Source organism: Juglans microcarpa x Juglans regia, chromosome 4S, assembly GCF_004785595.1.
Source record: "Juglans microcarpa x Juglans regia isolate MS1-56 chromosome 4S, Jm3101_v1.0, whole genome shotgun sequence".
NCBI classification, from domain to species: Eukaryota; Viridiplantae; Streptophyta; class Magnoliopsida; order Fagales; family Juglandaceae; genus Juglans; species Juglans microcarpa x Juglans regia.
Window position 1 is genome coordinate 4,096,241 of NC_054601.1, and position 18,040 is coordinate 4,114,280.

The 18,040-nt window shown below is 33.0% G+C and overlaps 1 long non-coding RNA gene across 2 annotated transcripts; it reads left to right on the top strand.

Moving 5' to 3' along the window:
* The first annotated feature begins 9,826 nt into the window (after positions 1-9,826).
* LOC121263240 lies at positions 9,827-14,030 on the top strand. Of its 2 annotated transcripts, XR_005940213.1 has the most exons (3): positions 9,827-9,837; positions 12,042-12,567; positions 13,888-14,030. It is a non-coding gene; the product is annotated as an uncharacterized LOC121263240 (long non-coding RNA). The 2 variants fall into 2 exon arrangements; XR_005940212.1 differs by lacking the exon at positions 13,888-14,030 and having other exon boundaries at positions 12,042-12,911.
* The last annotated feature ends 4,010 nt before the right edge of the window (positions 14,031-18,040 follow it).

An 18,040-nucleotide genomic window follows, 5' to 3' on the forward strand; every position in this document is an offset into this window, starting at 1 on the left:
ATATAAAATTCTCATATAATCTCATTTTATTTCATTCTATCTTATTCTCAAACATAATTAAATACAAAATTTTTAAACTAATCATTACAATTTTTTTAAAATTTTAAATAAAAAATAAAAAATAATTCCAACTTTTTCAAATTCCAAACAAAAATAATATTATAAAATAATATTCTTATAATATTTTAATTTTATAATATTTTTTTTCTCTCCTTTTCCAAAATCTAAAAAATATTTAACTCAAACTATTTTATTACTATTCACAAAATTCTCTTCTTATTTTACTTCTAAAACGAGCTCTTTAAGAGGCTAAGCTTGAGAAAAGATTAATATCCAAACTCTCTAGCCATTGGACAGATTACTTTTCTTTATCTGCAGCTATGCCAACTATATATTGGAGGGATAGTTTTAAAAACTGCAGTTGTCAACGAAGCAGCTCCTTGAGGTAGATCTGAACGGAGGAAACGTGTGTTTCCCAGAATTAAGAACAGATTCGTTGAAGTCCTTTCCTATATCCCTAACCCAAAGAAAGGACAATATCCACTTTAGCCATTGATTTTATAGCTTCTGTCGGATTAGCAAAGTCAACCTTCCTGCATCGAAGAACGATTTAAAAGAAAGAAAGAAAACAAAAAAATGAGGGACCATGCAATTTAGGATTCAATACGCCTATGCCTGGTCGATGTATCTCCGAAACAGCTATGTATTATATATATAGCCACGGGATTCCCATCCTCTTTCACGTACATGCGGTGAATAGAAGGATGCTTCTCCGAGCGAGTGGTTATCTTTTTGTTTTGTTTTCAGTACACTAAATCGAGCCCAGAGTACTTTGTGAATAAAGAATCCCCACGACGATGTTGTCTGTGTCTATCATTACCCTTTTGCAAAAATCTATGCAAGATGAAGAAAGATACAAGAATACATCACGGACATTCGTGTAAAATTGTCCTGTAGGTATTGGATTGACAGCCATAATTTCAAATAGAAGTGCTACGTATATAATATATATATATATATATAAATAAATTTATAAAATTATGTAAATTTATAACATCTGTCAAATTTACTTTATAATAAAAATAATTTTACAATATAAACTATTAAATCAAACTATATTATTTGATAAATTTATTTTTTATATAATTCTTTTATCACAAAAATATTTCCAAATTTTAAATCATAAAATACTGGCACAGAAACTATTTCACAAGAAGTTGATGATAGTCATGTTGCTGCTAGGCTCCCGCTCGGCCGTTGAGTGGACTACTTGTCGTGAGGACAGCTTGTTGGCACATTGCTGACAGATTACCTTTCCTCCCTGAAACTTGCAAATTTTTACCCCCAAATTCAGAATTCAAACCCAAATAACAAATTACATCCATCGATATATTCGACCATTAACACTAAAAATCTAACAGAAGCAATATCTCTTGTGATGCACTTTGCGGACATGAATCGTTGATATCATTGTTATCATTCACAAACACATTGCGGATAAAGTATACAAAGTGGGCTATGTCTTCGATGGTTAAGCTAGAGAGGGAATTATGTCTTTCAGTGATCAATTTAAAATCCATTTTAAAATATACTCGGCATGGTATTTATAGGGGTTGAGATATTTTACTATAGTATCGATCTTTCATAGGCACGATTCTTGATATAGACTTAGTTTGGAATGTTACCTAGCTAATTGAGCTCGATTCTGTTATTGATAGTGTTTTTTCGCCACGGATATCTCGCTCGGACTCATTTTGTAGATCTTAATCTTACAAAAATATGACTTTTTAAGATTAGTCATCGTAAACATGACATCTTAGTAGATCTTATCTCCGAACTCGTATATATGTTTTATGTAAATACTTTATCCTTTGTTCGCTTGAGATCACATGATCAATCGATTCAATCCCCGCCGGGCCGTGACTTCACTATTCTTTGCTGGCTAGCCTTTCTTCACCAATGACAATATATATCTATTCGCACCCAACCTACATCGTACGTTGACCATGCCAAGTCAAGGAGCTAGCTAGCTAGGCAGAAATTTGAAATATGTTTGACATGGAGTGGAGGACAAGGAGATCGGATAACCTGTTGATCATGGCAGGCTAGAACACTTATCGATGACATGGATCGGTACCGTCCTTGTAAATAATAATAATAATAAAAAAAAAAAAAAACCTTCAATTTTTGAGATTTTCTTTTGGAATTTGGCATGTGTGTCCTGCCCATGTCCTTGTATGTTTAGATTTGAAATATTAAACACGTAAAGCAATATTTGTGATAAAAGAAAAACAATATATTTTTTTGTAACATGCAGGACTACCTTAATTCCATCTGATTTGGTTTTTTGATATAGAACTCATGTCAAGAAAAGAAGACAATAGGAGCAGCAACTCCCAATCATTTTCCATGTCCGGAAAGGCCTGCAGTGGGTTTTGAAACATTTTGAAGGGAGATCAAGGTTCGGCCTACTTTTGTCGGTGCCTAGAAAACTTTTACATGAGAAGATCATAACAACCCAAAAATTAGGTATATTGTGATATACATTTGAATTTCCTTAAACCTAACTAATCCCATTCACTAGCAACTCTTTCGTCACATTCAATTTCATCACAATTTCAAAGTCAGACGTTCATATGTCTTACCAAACCAAGAAAATTAAGTCGCCAGACCTTTGAAAAACAAGCATCGATCATTAGGTCCCATAAAAAATAAAAAAAGAGGAAATAAATATAAATAAATAGAATATATATATATATATGAATGTATGTATATCAATCATGACCATGGGCATCCATGCAGTAGCATGAAACAGATAAAATATATATGGAATGAAACGCACGACGCCCATGTGCATGTGATGAGGCAGATTCCAGTCCCAGTCCCAGTCCCACCCATTAATTGCCTATGTACGTCTTTGGTTTCATGTAAACGAGGTTGACGTGTGACAAATGCACCCAGGGATTTTTTTTTTTTTTTTTTTAAGAAGAGGACAAAATTCATTTTTATTGATTAACCATGTGAACAAGGGTTACAAAAATTATAAAATCGGAGTCCTAACAAAAAGTATAATTCTTAATAAAATTAGTTACAACTGAGAGTGAAAGAAAACAAAATTAATAATACAACGTGGAAGTTTCTAGATAATTCAAAGAAAAGATACCAATCATAGGTTTAGATAATTCATAAGAAGAGGAAAATTTCATCGTTTTATCTATCGCACTTAAGGAAGCAAGGCTATCAACTAAAACATTATCTTCTCCATATACATGGAATATATCAAACAGGAAATCACTTTTAAAATGAAGAATGTCATTCCAAATATTGAAATAGGACCAAGGAGACATCAATTTATTTTTGAACCAATTAACAATAAGAAGAGAGTCTGACTCCACAATAAGATCAATAATACTCAGTTAATAACATAAGGCAAGACCCAATTTCAGAGTAGAAAGTTTAGCATAAATATTAGTACTGATGCCTAGAAAAGAGGAAAAACCAACAATAAAATAACCATAATGGAAATGCAGAACGGCCCCACAATCTATAGAATCAAGGTTGCCTTTGGATGGGTCATCTATGTTTAACTGAAACCTAACAATGGAAGGATGAATCCATTTGACTAAGATAGGTCTTCTGAATCTAATCAGGAGGATAGAGAAGTAGAGTGTCCAAGGTGCTATCACTAGAGCTGGGCACAATACCTTTCCATTTGAGAAGACAATTGAGATCTCTCAACCATGTTTATGTTGGAAATATTTTCAAAATAAGTATATATAATATTTATTATTAATAATATTTTGGAGATTTATTTTTAGAAGTTATGAATTATTTTGGAAAGAGAGAAATTAAGGAAAGTTTGTAAACTATTGCTTATGATTATAATAATTTGGATCCATTGTCGCAAGTTGTCAATTGGTTCAATGGTATTTACTATCGTTATCTACCTTGAAGTTAGAGGTTCGAATCACACCTATACCAGAGGAGTTTTAAAATTTTAATTATTTTGTAGGAAGGATGGCCTCCACTGAGTCCAAGCACTCGTGCACGAAGGACGCGCGTGTGGCGCACAAAAGCCATAGCTCTTGGCAACGAAAATGACAAAAGTCATACCAGGCAGGATTCGAACCTGTGCGAGATGGTTAGTGGAGAAGTAATGAGACCATTGGATAAAGTCCAATGTTTGTATCACTTGGTAACAGGTATAATATATATACATGTTCGGTTTAGATTTCATTCATATAAATAGATCTGGCCAACGAATTTGAATATAGAATGATAGAAAAGATAATGATAGAATTAAGTGAAGGCAATTTCGAAATTCTCTCTCTCTCTAAAGTTTTCATTTTTTCAAAACTTATGATTAGGATCTGTTCATTTTGTAGAGAACATATTTCTAATCTCTTGGTTGAATAGTAAAATTTAAGGGTATTCGGGATTTAATTTTGTATGTGCATAACGCAGTTAGACAAACAAACTTGTTCTGAGCTTCATTGTATCTTGAAAGCAAATTCGCTTGTAACCCGTGTGCATACCGTTATTGGTGGGGGCGAATATTGTCTTGAGGAAAACGACATTCGTAATGCGCTTTGAAGCAAACTTTTCTCTCACTATTTTTTGTTTTGCAGCCCCTTTGTACCAACAGTTTAACCCATAGACTTTTTTTTTTTAAACTCCTATTGCTTGATTGTGCTAGCTAAGACTTCATAACCATCACCTCTTTCAATAACTTAAAGGCCATTTTTCAATTTTCTTTTTTAAATGTTGTGTTCTATGTAACGTACGATCACTACAATAATCTTTTATATAGAATATTAGTAGTAGACTCAAATTAACTAAATTTTGGCAAAACTTTAGCTAGGTTACACAAAAATTTACTATAATGAACTCAATAAATGAATAGTAATTTTAGCCCAAGATTTATTCATTGGCCAAATCTAGCCAGCCCTTGAGTTGGCTAAATATTATTTTCACTATAAACAACTCTCTTCCCAATGCCTGTTGTTCCTCCTGCGCAAGAAGAAAAGATAAAGAAAAAATTATCTTACTCATGTTGCTTGCTGGTTTGATCTAGAAATATGGTTTGTTGAATCGAGATTGTTCCTAATTTTTTAATCAAATGAGAGGTTGGAATGCATTTATTACTTATATTACCTATGATTAGATTTTGTATGTATGGATACAAGAGGTACTTATAAAAAATGGATACAAGAGGTACATAGTTTGTTGCAATCCATTCAGAGGGATCGTATACATAGGCATAAAGCTTGCAGATATGGCGAGACTAACTAATTCGAGTAGTGATAGATTACAATTAAATAAATATTCAAATTATAATTAGAATTAAAATAAATAAAAATGTCAAAATCAATATTTTAATAAAATAGTGATAGATTTGGAGAGTTTGTTATTTGGTGTTGTTGAAAAGTGACTAGTTAAATTTATAAAAGTGAATTTTCTAATCGAATTTTGGTCAAACTTTATTAAGTCAACTATTAATGCTTTTAGTATGAAAGAAAAATTTGTCATAAATTCCATCAGTCATCTTTTTTTTCTTAATAATAGTGATTATAAGCTAGCTGGTTCTTTTTTGGTATTGGTAATGCTAAAAATTATTAAGTGGGCTCGAAAATCAAATAAGTAGTTGTGATGATCAATTTCTATATATTTGCAATTTAGAAGTTGGTTTTTAATTTTTTGGTATTAAGATGACTTGATATAATACATTAGAACTATTTTATAATAAAAGTAAATTTACAATCTAACATATTATATCGAATAATGTTAATTTATAGATTAATTATTTTTAAATCTTTTTATAACTAAAACATTTCTCTTTACAAATTGGCTTGGCCTTTTGAGGATTAATTAGCATGCCTACTCTTAAGTATGTGTGTGTATGTGTGTGTATATATATATATATATATAAAGGGCTAATCAAAGCCTAATTTCAAACTCGGGACGCATGCTTTAATTAGACGGTTGATGTGCAATTAATGCAAAGCAACGCTCGATCAACGACTGGACCCTTAATCGTTATCATGTGCATAATTAAGAAGCTAGAAGACGTTAACGACGACGATGCGAGAGTAATTAGCTCATTAATTAATTCAGGCAAACCTAAACAACATTAAGTTTTAGTAAGGAAAATGGTGAAAAGATACTACTACTGTATATTTTTATAATTTATTTATAATTATGTTTTAAAATTTAATTTTTTTCTTTATAAAAAAAATATCCTTCATTTAAATATAAGTACTGATCAATAAATAGGTGGGATATCATGCAAAAAAAATGGATAGCCTTCCATCAATATATATTTGCTTCTGTTTTATGCAACTTGAAACGCAGAATGATGGGCAATCAATGACCAGAAAAATGAGATTTTTTCACGGGTAAAAACGTGCACGCAAAATATGATGGTAGGCATGCATCATATATACTTGTGAAGTACTGTTGACAATGTTCATTTATTTTTTCTTACAATCTTGAGAAAAATTCAGGCAGAATTGTCTTTGTTATCTTTCTTTTAATGAATAATTAGTTTGAGGTCGGTAGAAAAATAAAATAGAAAATAGAAAAAGATATAGAGAAGAGATGAGAGGAGGGAGAGAAACTTTGAGTACTATATTTTTGCTATTTTCAGTTGTACTTGACTGCATAATATATATATATATATATATATATATATATGTCTCTATTTATGAGAGAATGAGGACCCAAAGCTAGAGAGGCACAGTCTCCATTAAGTGCACAAGTGGACGCATTCAAAAAAGTTTCCAATGGCATCCCAATAACAACCATAGTAGACGGAGACGGTTGTTCAGGCATGGTACGTAGATGACAAAGATAATGGTGCAAACGAGGATTTGGAAGCTGCCGTATAACCATTTCAGCCTTACTCCGGCCTGTTCTCTCTTAAATAAATTAGTTATGAAAAAACTGGAGTAATAAATGATGCTGATTGATTTATACAATCAACTAAATACAATAGAGAATAAGTCATATTATCGTACATACTAGAATATCATAAATATAGTAATATTCTAATATATATAATATGAAGTGAAGTCTCAAGTACTTCGACTCCGTGGGATGGGAAGTTCCATTGGATATATCCTCCTGTAATTCTGTTCAGAACTAATGAGTTATAATTTGACATCTAACGTAAAACAACCTCAAAAGATCAGGTATATATAATTCCAAGTATTAGATTTTAATGGAAGCTGATGAACTTAGACGTTCAAGCTAGCTCATAACTTGCCGGCCAAAAAATGTTGGTCCACTTTGTATTCATGCTTGAAAGCCGAAGATGACATTTTAAACTTTATTCAAAGTAATGGAAAGTTTTGAGAAGTGGCAGGTCATATTGTCACATTAGGGTTCTTCTTCTTCTTCTTCCCTTCTTCTTTATTTTTTTTTTATTTTTTTTTATTTTTATTTTTAAAAAAAGAAGAAAAGAAAAATATATATCTTAGGCAGGCAAGCTAGAATTCTCACAAGTTTAATTTTTTATTTTACAAGTACTCACACTTATTGAGGTCCTGTTTGGATACAAAAACAGTTTCATCCTTAGGCCTATGTAGAAAACTGCAAAACCCGACGTGCCCGATAGGCCTTATTCGACTTGCCTGATAAAATCGGGTTAAAACTAGATGCGGGTTAGATGGGCTGTTTAGCGGGCGAACCATAACCCACATCCATCCCCGATTGTCCAACTCCCTTCTTCATAAAAAAACCCTAGCCTCTCTCTCTCACATACGGCAGCATGGTCTTTATCCTTTCTCTCTCTCTCACACAGATGGTGGTTTGCTTTGCTCTTCTTCATCATCAGTAGAACATGGCTTTCAATGTAAACAACAATGAAGATTACTTGATCAACCAACACATAGGCCCCAATTTCAGGCATCTGATCTAGCAGACATGGATATCTACACGACGACAACCTTGAATAGATGACGACGACGACAACCCATCTCACTGCCTGCAAAATCTCCATTTTCTTCCCCTGCAACGACTTCGTCGTCTACGACCCACATGGCAAGGTTCTGTTATGGCACAATTCCTACGGCCCCGATTCCAGACTCAAAGTGCTTCTCTTTGTTTGCAAGTACTCCACCCACTTCTGCCTCCTCTCACTCCTCATCCCTCATTTTTCTCCCTTTTCTCCAAGATGAAACATTACAAGAAGAAGAAGATGACGACGTAGAATCATCAAAATTTTCTTACCATCCAAGAAAAATTTCAGTCATTTTTTTTTTTTTTTTGATGAAAAGGGATGTTCATGTTTACAATGCAGCAATTTCAAGGCTTTTGTGCAGTCGAAGGTATGAGATTCTTGGTACTTCGCTGTAGTTACTTGCGGTTATTGAAATGTCATTTGTTAAGGGATAAAATAATTCAAATGGTTCTTTTCTACTTAGGATGTGTGTATTTTATCTACTTGACCAACTTCTTTACTTGATTTGATTCATCTATACGATTGGAGGGATTTTGTGTTTGGGAAAAGAAGCTTGGAGAATGTACAATCCTAACATTGATACACTACTTCAGTGATTGGAGGGATTTGATTCATTGATCAAATATGCAATCTGAGTCAAATGGAAACCAGGCTTTTTATGCAGATGTTTAAAAAAAAAAAAACTCAAAAAACCCGTAACTTTTAACCCGACTCGAACGGGGTGGGTCAGGTCGTTTTCAACACGCATGATTTGCGGACCGGGTCAGGTCAGCCCCAAAAGTGGCTTGGGCGGGTCATGTTGTAGGCCTATTCATCTCATATTATCATTACAACTTTCTCAAATTTCCACACAAAATATAATAAACAATTCAATTTTTTTAAATTTTAAAATAATAATAATATTAAAAGATAATATTTTAACAATATTTTATTCAACTTTTAATTTTCATCTAAAACCATCACATCTCATCTCATTTCACTATTCAAACGGGATCTAAAGCGTAATAATCAGACCAGAAGAAGAAGTACTCACACTTATTAAGTCTCGTGCTTCTATATTACTTAGAAGGCTATTTGAGTATCTAAAAAATGGCTTTAGAATCAATAGTTTTAAGATAAATATTGCTCTAAAAAATTGTAAAGAGAGAAAAAAAAGTTATTTTTGTTTTATTTGTCTGATCACCTTGAGTGCCAATTATTCTTTCCATATATCAACCCTCAACTTCCAGACTCTATTATATATTGCCCAGCTAAAAGATGATTCATGCCTGCCACCTTGTTGCATCACCTCGTTATCTTGAGATTTAATTTCTTGTAAGAATTAGTTCCCGGGCGGGCAATCGAACGTGTTTGTGGTGATGAACAAGTTCTGCAATCATCAATCATAGAAATAAGAAAATCAGCACTATTTGCTTAATTTTTGGTTTCCTCTGCTAGCTGTCGTTTCCCAATTATAGTTCTTAATTATCTTCTTTTTTCTATTATTTTATTTTGCCGAATTGTTCTTAATTATCTGTTCATTCCAGCATCGGCAGAGTGAGTACGGCAACAACTAATTGATATTAATTAATGTGTGAAGTGTTTGTTTTAAATGTAAAGAAATGATACACTTACATCTCTTTTATTATTGTTTTACTATTCAGTTATTTCTTTTTCTTTTTGCTAATTTGAATTAAAAATCTTAGAACTTGATCTTCTTACATAATCTGAAATTTTTAATTCAAATTCAAAGAACGAAAAGAAAAAAAAATTAAATAGTAAAACAATAGTAAAAAATGTGTAAGTGTATCATTATCCTTAAAAAAATGAAAAAAAGTGAGAGCCATTATTAAAAAAATAATTTTTTTATATATGTCTTAGATTCATTTTTAAAAGAAGTATGTTGCATCCTCAAATACTGCAAATATCATTTCACAATTTTATATTCAGCTAGACTGAGGCATTAAGGGGTTTAAGTTGTGTATTAGAAAAAATAACGACTAAGGTGTCTGAGATTTGCAATTTTTTTTTTAAGATGAGAGATGATATCTCTAATTTTATTGATAATCTTCTCTTATGGTAGATGAATACATTTATAAACAAGAGAAGAGTTTTGGTGTTACATAAATCCCGAAACCAAAGTCCTTACAAAAACCATATATTCTAAGAAAACTAATCTTGACAATAATTGTTTCAAACTATATATCATAACAGAAAAGTATAAAACTAGTGTCGAAAAGTGAGGAAGTCCTGCTTTATCCAAAACATGATATATGTGGTATAAGTGTTTTGGTAAGTGAAAAACTGAATAAAAAGAAGCATCTATACCAGCAATGTTAAACTTACTAAAGCATCATCCAAGCTAGCTATTGCCTTCTATGTAAGTATGAATTAATTCAAAAGTAAACAAAGAATGGATACTACGTATGTCGCACCATATTTTAAAATATTTTCAAGGAGGCTCTTGTTTTCTGTTGAACCAGTTCACAGAAAGTAAAGAATAGTCTCCGCTACTAATTCTAAAATTAATAACTTTGATATTTTTCCGTTGTAAGTAAATAATTTAAAATACAATTAAAGTACCGTTCTCTTAAAAAAAAAAAAAACATAACAAAAAAATGGATGAACAACCAGAAACCCCAAAAATACTCCTTGCTTGCTTTATCATGTTCCTAATAATTACTATTTCACGCCAACATGAACTTAAGAATAATGAATAAGAAAGAGCTGTCCTTGATAAAGCATAAAACAAGATACACGAACTTCGTGACTGTCACGAATTATATATGTCATCAACCCAAGGCCAACATGCTGAAGCATGATGATGAACTGAAATACGTGTCTATGCCGGTGGGCGGCGTGGTGGGGTTATGACTTGGGGAATCTCTGCGTATTCTATGTTAAATTTTTATTCTTCAAATCAAGATGGCCCCTGCTGGGGACTAATATAAGCACTAGTTTAAGGCCGGTAATGATATTCTTACATATTTTTTATTACTATTTTACTATTCAGTTTTTTTTTTTCTTTTTTGTTATTTGAATCTGGATTAAAAATCGTTGAATATGATCTTCTTGCATAATCTAGAAGAAAATAAACTCAATCAATCAATGTAATCATGTAATTTAATTTAAAATAAATTCAATTTTATAAAAATGACCCAAAGAGCAAAATAATGTCACTTTTTATAAAATTAGATTTATTTTTAATTAAATTACACGATTACATTAGTTGATTGAATTTATTTTCTTTTAAATTATGCAAGATTTTGAGATTTTTAATCTAAATTGAAAGAGCAAAAAGAAAAAAAAATAACTGAGTAGTAAAACAGTAGTAAAGAAGGTTTAAGTGTATTATTACAATTTTTTTAAACTTTGAGACCTCGATTAGGGGTGGCACATCTTGTTTTTGGATCGTGTTTGTATCGTGTCAAGTTATGAATATTCAACTATATAGGTCAACCCGAACCCAACCCGTTAAGCTAAACGTGTCAAACTTTCAAACCCTAACTCAACCCATTTAGATAACAGGTCATGTCTTGTCACTCGAGTCATTTAATAATTAATTAGAAATATGTTAACATGACACGACTCATTTAAATCCGTTTGTTTTATGTAAATAAGTTGAACTAAAACACATAACTCATTTGACCTGATTAACGTAATTTTACATAAAAGTTAAAATCTATATTTATTAATCACCACAATATCTTAAAAAATATATATCAATATTTTTCAAATTTTAACATAAAAACCATTATTACAAACCATACAATAACAAATATGAGCATAGGTCTAAAATTACAATATTAATAATAAAAACAATAAAAATATAATCATATTGAGAAATATCAATATTACAACTAAACAATAATAAAATTTTAATTTTGAAATAAATTCTAAATGGGTTAAAAATGGTTAATTTCGTGTTAAGCAGATTGACTCGTTTATAAATCGTGTCTTAACGGGTCAATCCGATTTGACCTGAACCCGTTAACATCAAATCCAAACTCGCTAATTTCCTATCTTGTTCGTGTTGAATTCACAAATCGTATCATATATTGTCATCCCTACTATCGATCCATTGTTTCATATTTATTTAGAGAACTACTATACATCAGCCCTTGTAGCATTGCACTCTTCACACACCTTACGTGGCATCCCTTTTTTTTTTAAAAAAAAAAAAAAACCCAACACATGTGTTTTGTAACTTTTGTTGGTTTGTATTTCTCCGATTCAAATTTGCCTCGCGTTCTTGCCTATCGATCTCAGCCCGCATCAAAACTCCTCCCTCGCCCGCGTCGATTGTGCTTTGCCCACAGCCATCGGCGACGCCATCTCTTTCCAGCGACACCGAGGCAGTCTGCACAAGGCCGCCACACCCTTCGTTGCCTAGCTCTCCCCCTCCCCATCGCTAGTCCATCTCCTTTTCTTCCTCTCCCCACCCCCACTAGTGTACCGGATTCACTAAACGCCCAACCCTCGTCACACAGCTCTCCTCCCTCCCCGTCGCCCTCATTGTCCTAGGTGCGTGTGTGCGTTTCTCTCTCCTTGTTTTTCTTTTCTTTGCTAACTCTCTCATCTTCCCTGTTTCAGAATCGATATCAACGAATCTACATCTCGGCAGCCAGGTGAGTGGTTATGATGCCCTAGAGTCCCTCTGTTATGATTCTCTTAAATTGAATATTGTAGTAAGGAAATGTAAGGGATGTAGTTTCTATTAGTTTGAATGTAGTAAGGGAATGTTGTTAGAATCTGTTCCTCTGCTACGGTAGTAAGATCAAGAAAACAGGTAAGCATAGCAAGTGTTTGAAGAAAAGCTCAAATGAGCCACAACTCTATTACATTGGGTTCTTCGATGTAGGTACACCGTACACCGTATTAGGCCTGCATGTGCTTTTTTCTTTCTAGACCACCCAGCTGGCCAGCTGCCATCAAACGACGTCATTGCTAACAATTATTTTCTTCTTTTTTTCTTTTTTTTTTTTTTGAAAAAAAAATCCTAGAATTAGGCGTTGACATATTGTATTCCTAGACCAATCAGAGAACTGTGTTCCTAAATTTGTTGTCTTCTTGAACATGTTGTATAAGACGTCATAAATTAACTTCATAAACATATTGTATAAGATGCATTGAAATGATTTTTTCTTTTTCTTTTCTTTTTTTTTTTCTTTTTTTTTTGTTTTTGCATTCAATCAAGGTGCTAAGTTGCTATAGAGGTGGAAATTACATGCATAAATCACCTAACAATTAAAGAATATGACTGAGATGCCTTGGTCATAGATACACTTTGTTAAAGATGTCTACTGCCACGAAGGTGTCTAAAATGATTTTTAGTTTTTGTTCATTTTTATTATATCCATGGTTTCTTTTGAGAAGCAATTGCTCTTCAAATGAACTTGTTCCAATGAATGAGAAAGAATATGTTTGGTACATTATTTATTCCAATTATTTCTTTGATGTAGATTGCAAATACTACATTTTTTGAACGAATGATGCACCCAAGATTCTTTCCCAGTCATGAGTTTGTCTTGCTAGTATTTTTCTGGTCTGGCACCATGCTTGCGCATTATGTTTTCTTGTATGATCATTATGTTTTCTTGTTTTCTCACTTAAATTAGGCTCTTCTCAGATTTTTCAAACATTAGTTGCTCTTTCTAGGCTTTTTTTCTACATCTTTTCCAGATTGAGGTAGATAAGTCTATGACCATTTAAACAGCCAGCAGACCTCAGTACCCAATGGCCTTACTTCTCAGGTTCATATGGAAATCCTGAGATCTCTAGGCTGTCCATCAGAAAAAAAAAAAAATGATTGATTGTCTTATTTCAGGTTTATCTTTATAAATATAGATATATACAAAACTGATGATGTATATAAAAGTATACAGAGTAGAACATATATATACATAAATAGAATAACTGGTTCCCAGTGCATTTTATTCTTGTGCCAGGAATAAAATTGCTTTGAAAATTAGTTGTATTGGCTTCGGGATATATTCACTCGAGCCAAACAATGGGTTCAAGAATTGCATAGACAATGTGAGGTCATCAGAACTGCTCTCAACATTTCTGAAGTAATTCACTCTTGACATTAAAATCATTTTGGTTTGTCAATTGTAAAAAAGTCTTGATTCTAGGCTAATTTACATTGTTTTGTTGTGATAGGTCACTGCAATTGAAACTAATAACCTTTTCACGAAGACCTCTTCCTTGCCAAGGTTGGGATGGAGTACGGCGTCAGGATTTTGCAACTTAAAGCATGCACTTAAAATTATATTGTTCAGAATATTGAGGTTATAAAGTCTGGTGGTCCTGATTATTGTGCTTGAAACTTGGGATAAGGCTTTTAAAAACAACCTTTTTTGCTTTATGTATTTCAGACTAGAGAATTTATAGGCTAATTCATTTGTTTGATACGTCAAAGGTCATGCTTGTTCATTCTTTGAGCTTATGTGCCTTAGTAGAGGTTTTGACAGTGTATAAGTAAGGGCTGATGCATGGTGTTTCTTTTATTAAGAATGTATTTTTTTTGTTACGTTTTATGCACAATATAGGGATATCTATGTGCAAGACTAACTTGAGAACTTTTTTTTTACTACTTTTATGTCATTTGGTGGTGTCTAATCAGAGCATTTATATTCATTTAAAACGACCATGTAGACACATCTCTGAATAACTTTTCTAAACTCTTTCTCTCTCTCTCAAGGCATTTTTCATAATATTGGCTATTGGTATGGTTGGTGAAGGTCATTTTCAAGATTGTGAGGGAATCACAACATGAAGCTTTTGCAGCTCTTCATCACAGCATCAATTCCAGTCTTGAAACTGCTTTTGATTTCTGGACTTGGGGCTTATGCCAATCAGAAGAAGATAAACTAATAGAAAGAGAGAATGATCTTCACAAGCTTGAGGACGAACTTGGAAAGCGGATAGTAGAGAATAAATGTGCACATATATTATTGTGTTTGTACTAAGTTTTATTTATTGTAATAGTTTCTAGTTGGTTCAGACTATTTCTGGTTGGTTTTATCGTCAATATGTACTGAGTTTTATCTATTTCTGAAGATAAATTTAGTACCCTTTTTTTTTTTCTCTCTATTGCTTCATAAGAGTGCAAAGCTCAGGATGTGACTGAGATTATGATTGCAATGTACTAAACGTTTAAGCAAAGTTAAACCTGGTTGATCGTTGCAAAAGCAACCATGACTGAATAATATTTTTCTTTTTTTTGACTGAACAAGAAATCATGGTTAGACAAAAAATAAAGTGCAACATCCAACAACTAGCAAGCATCAAAATCTAATTTGGAGTCTCCAACCATTACATTTACTTACCAATCACACAAATATCATGTTTTGGCATACAGTGGCAAACACGGGGCTAGAACATAAAACCCATGCCAAGAAAGAGTATTACAACAAGCTACAAATTGTAAATTACATTACAACCAACTACTCCACAATAACAATTAAATGAAAACAACACAGATTCTGAAATGGCCTCAACTTCTCCATGGAATGACCTCTTTTCATCACATTGTATCTTCATCTCTTGCACCATAAAACAAAACAAGGGACGGTGAGCATTACTAAAATAGCTTAAACGAAGAAAGTTCGCCAGTTGTCTTGTTTTAAAAAGTGAGGACTTTCAATAGCTTTCAAATTATGTTTTTCAAATACTCCCTATTAGGTTTATATACATCTAACTCGTTAAAAAATGATTGTATGCTTTTGTTGTGGTTAAATCATTTACATGTATTGCATGAACAAAAGTCAGTCTCTAGTAAATCAAAGCTTGATGATGCGCAATAACTAATAATCTCAAGCTGTTTGGTTCAGTATTTTCTTCAAACACATGGAAATTAAAATTATGATGAATTATGAAGGTTCAAGCCTTGTCCAAAAACCAAACAAATGTTCAGGCCTTAAAACTTATGTGTTGATGCTATGGAAATTAAAACAAAGTTTCAGGCCTTATCAAGAAAAAAATCAACCAGTTAAATTGAATATTCTTTTAATATGATTTTGTAGGATATTGAAGATGAGTATTAATAGTGAAGAACTTGAGATAATCTCTATGTGTGATGGATTTGTAGAAGATAGATTGAAGGTTCACTTATTGACAATGAAATGGTAGAAGATCAAAATGATTCAAATTTACTATGGAATTCGATGACTTTTCTTTAGTCCTCACACTGCGGCAATTCGGCAAACACCTTTCCTTCAAATATTCAAAACCTTTTGTTTTGCATCCAAGCTGGAAAACCAAAATTTAGCAATTGTCACAAACTAGTATTGAAAAAAAAGTAAAGAAAAGAATGAAAGACGTCTTTAAAAAAATTAATTAACCATAAAAAATAAAAAAGATGTGTATTGCACAATCCTACTGAAATAGTGAAAGACATTTATTTGTCTTGTTGTATGACCTTGTAATTCAGACTTTTTTTTTTGATAAGTCTTGGAATTCAAACTTGAGTTTCTATTTTCACATTTTAAGGCCTAGAGTATTTTGGGGATAAGGATGAACTTTTAAGTCTTAACCGAGAAATAACATGAAAACCCCAAATATTGCATCTCAAATTTCATTAAACCTGAAACATAGTGGGTGAAAACCTGAAAAATTTCATCCCCCAAGTACTAATGTCAATTTGCCTTGCGCATTTCCAACCATAGTTCTGTTACACAGAATTTACAAATGATGGAACTTAGCAACCATTGTAGTGTACAATTCAATCTAGGAAACAAGCTACTACAGTTTCATTTGATGTAAAAGTCATAATATGTTGGAATAAACAAGTTCCAGGCTCAGCAGTTTGTTACAAACAGAGTTACCTGAAAACTTTAGCAGACAACACACACAAAGTACAGAATTAAAGAAAGGTTACATTGTCTAGTACTAGAAGCTACCCTCTTGGACAAAAAACACTCCGTCTCTAAGAGAGAAACCAAACCTTACATTTTCTTAACCTTAAAGCCCACAAAATTAGATATGTTTACTTAAGATATAGAACATAGTCCACATGATTATTGAGTTGAGTTTCCGATATGCATCCTTTGTTTCTAGCCAACCTTTGAGCCCTTATAGACGCAGATGCAGATTAACAATTATCCTTACCTTGCGAGATGCAAATCTAGACGCAGGGACGTGTGCTAGCTTTCCAAATGTCTGTGTTTGTCTTAAAATTATAGAGAAATAAAGAGACGTGTTTGCCCTAGAATTACAGACAAAAAAATAGATGGAGTAAAGAGGGAGAGGGGAGCACGGATTTTGCCCTAGAAAACTTCCAGCAAAAAAATAGATGGAGTAAAGAGGGAGAGAGGAACACAGATTTTGCTCTAGATTTTTTTTTTCTCTCTCTCTCTCTCTCTTTTGTCGACTTTCATTTTTTTACAGTAGTGAATTTTGCCTAAAATATGGTGTTATGCACAGGAGGAAGGAGAACTTATAAATAAAGGTCAGTCGTGCTCGAAGGACTTGGGGGATATAGGCAGTGCAAACCAGACGGGTTGAAGCCCAAACTGTGGAGAAAAGCTTCTGCAGTTGACAATGAAAGTGAAAGTCTTGCAGATTAGAAAGAATGTGAAGATGACGTGAAAGTCTTGTAGATCAGAAAGAATACAAAAAATTGGAGGAGGCTCTCGAAGAAGGATTCGGGCTTAGAGACGATTGAAGAAGACTGAGGGTTGAGAGCTTGAGAGACGTGCGTTTAATGAACCCGGTCCAGTGCGTTTAGTGAATCCAGTCCACACGTCAAGTATGTTGCGCCTACAGTCAACAGTAGACTGATGTAAAAATTTTTCCATTTATTTAAGATGGAAATGCCGCAAAATTTAAAAGCCATCGAAAACATTCTCAAACACAGGAGTCGGGAAATATGACATTGTAGTTAAGGATGAAGAAAACAGACCCCGCATAATCTAAAATAACTCTGCCACGTACGAGAGATCAGACGGCAAATTTACCAGAAAAGTTCAAAGCAGACGTACTTTCAGTTACAACCTAGTTTGCGGTCAAAATATGCAGGTGAAAATTAAAACAAAAAGAGTGAAGACGAGTGAGCCGTGGGTACGACGCTTTTGGTATGTCGTGCGGTGTCGTCTTTTC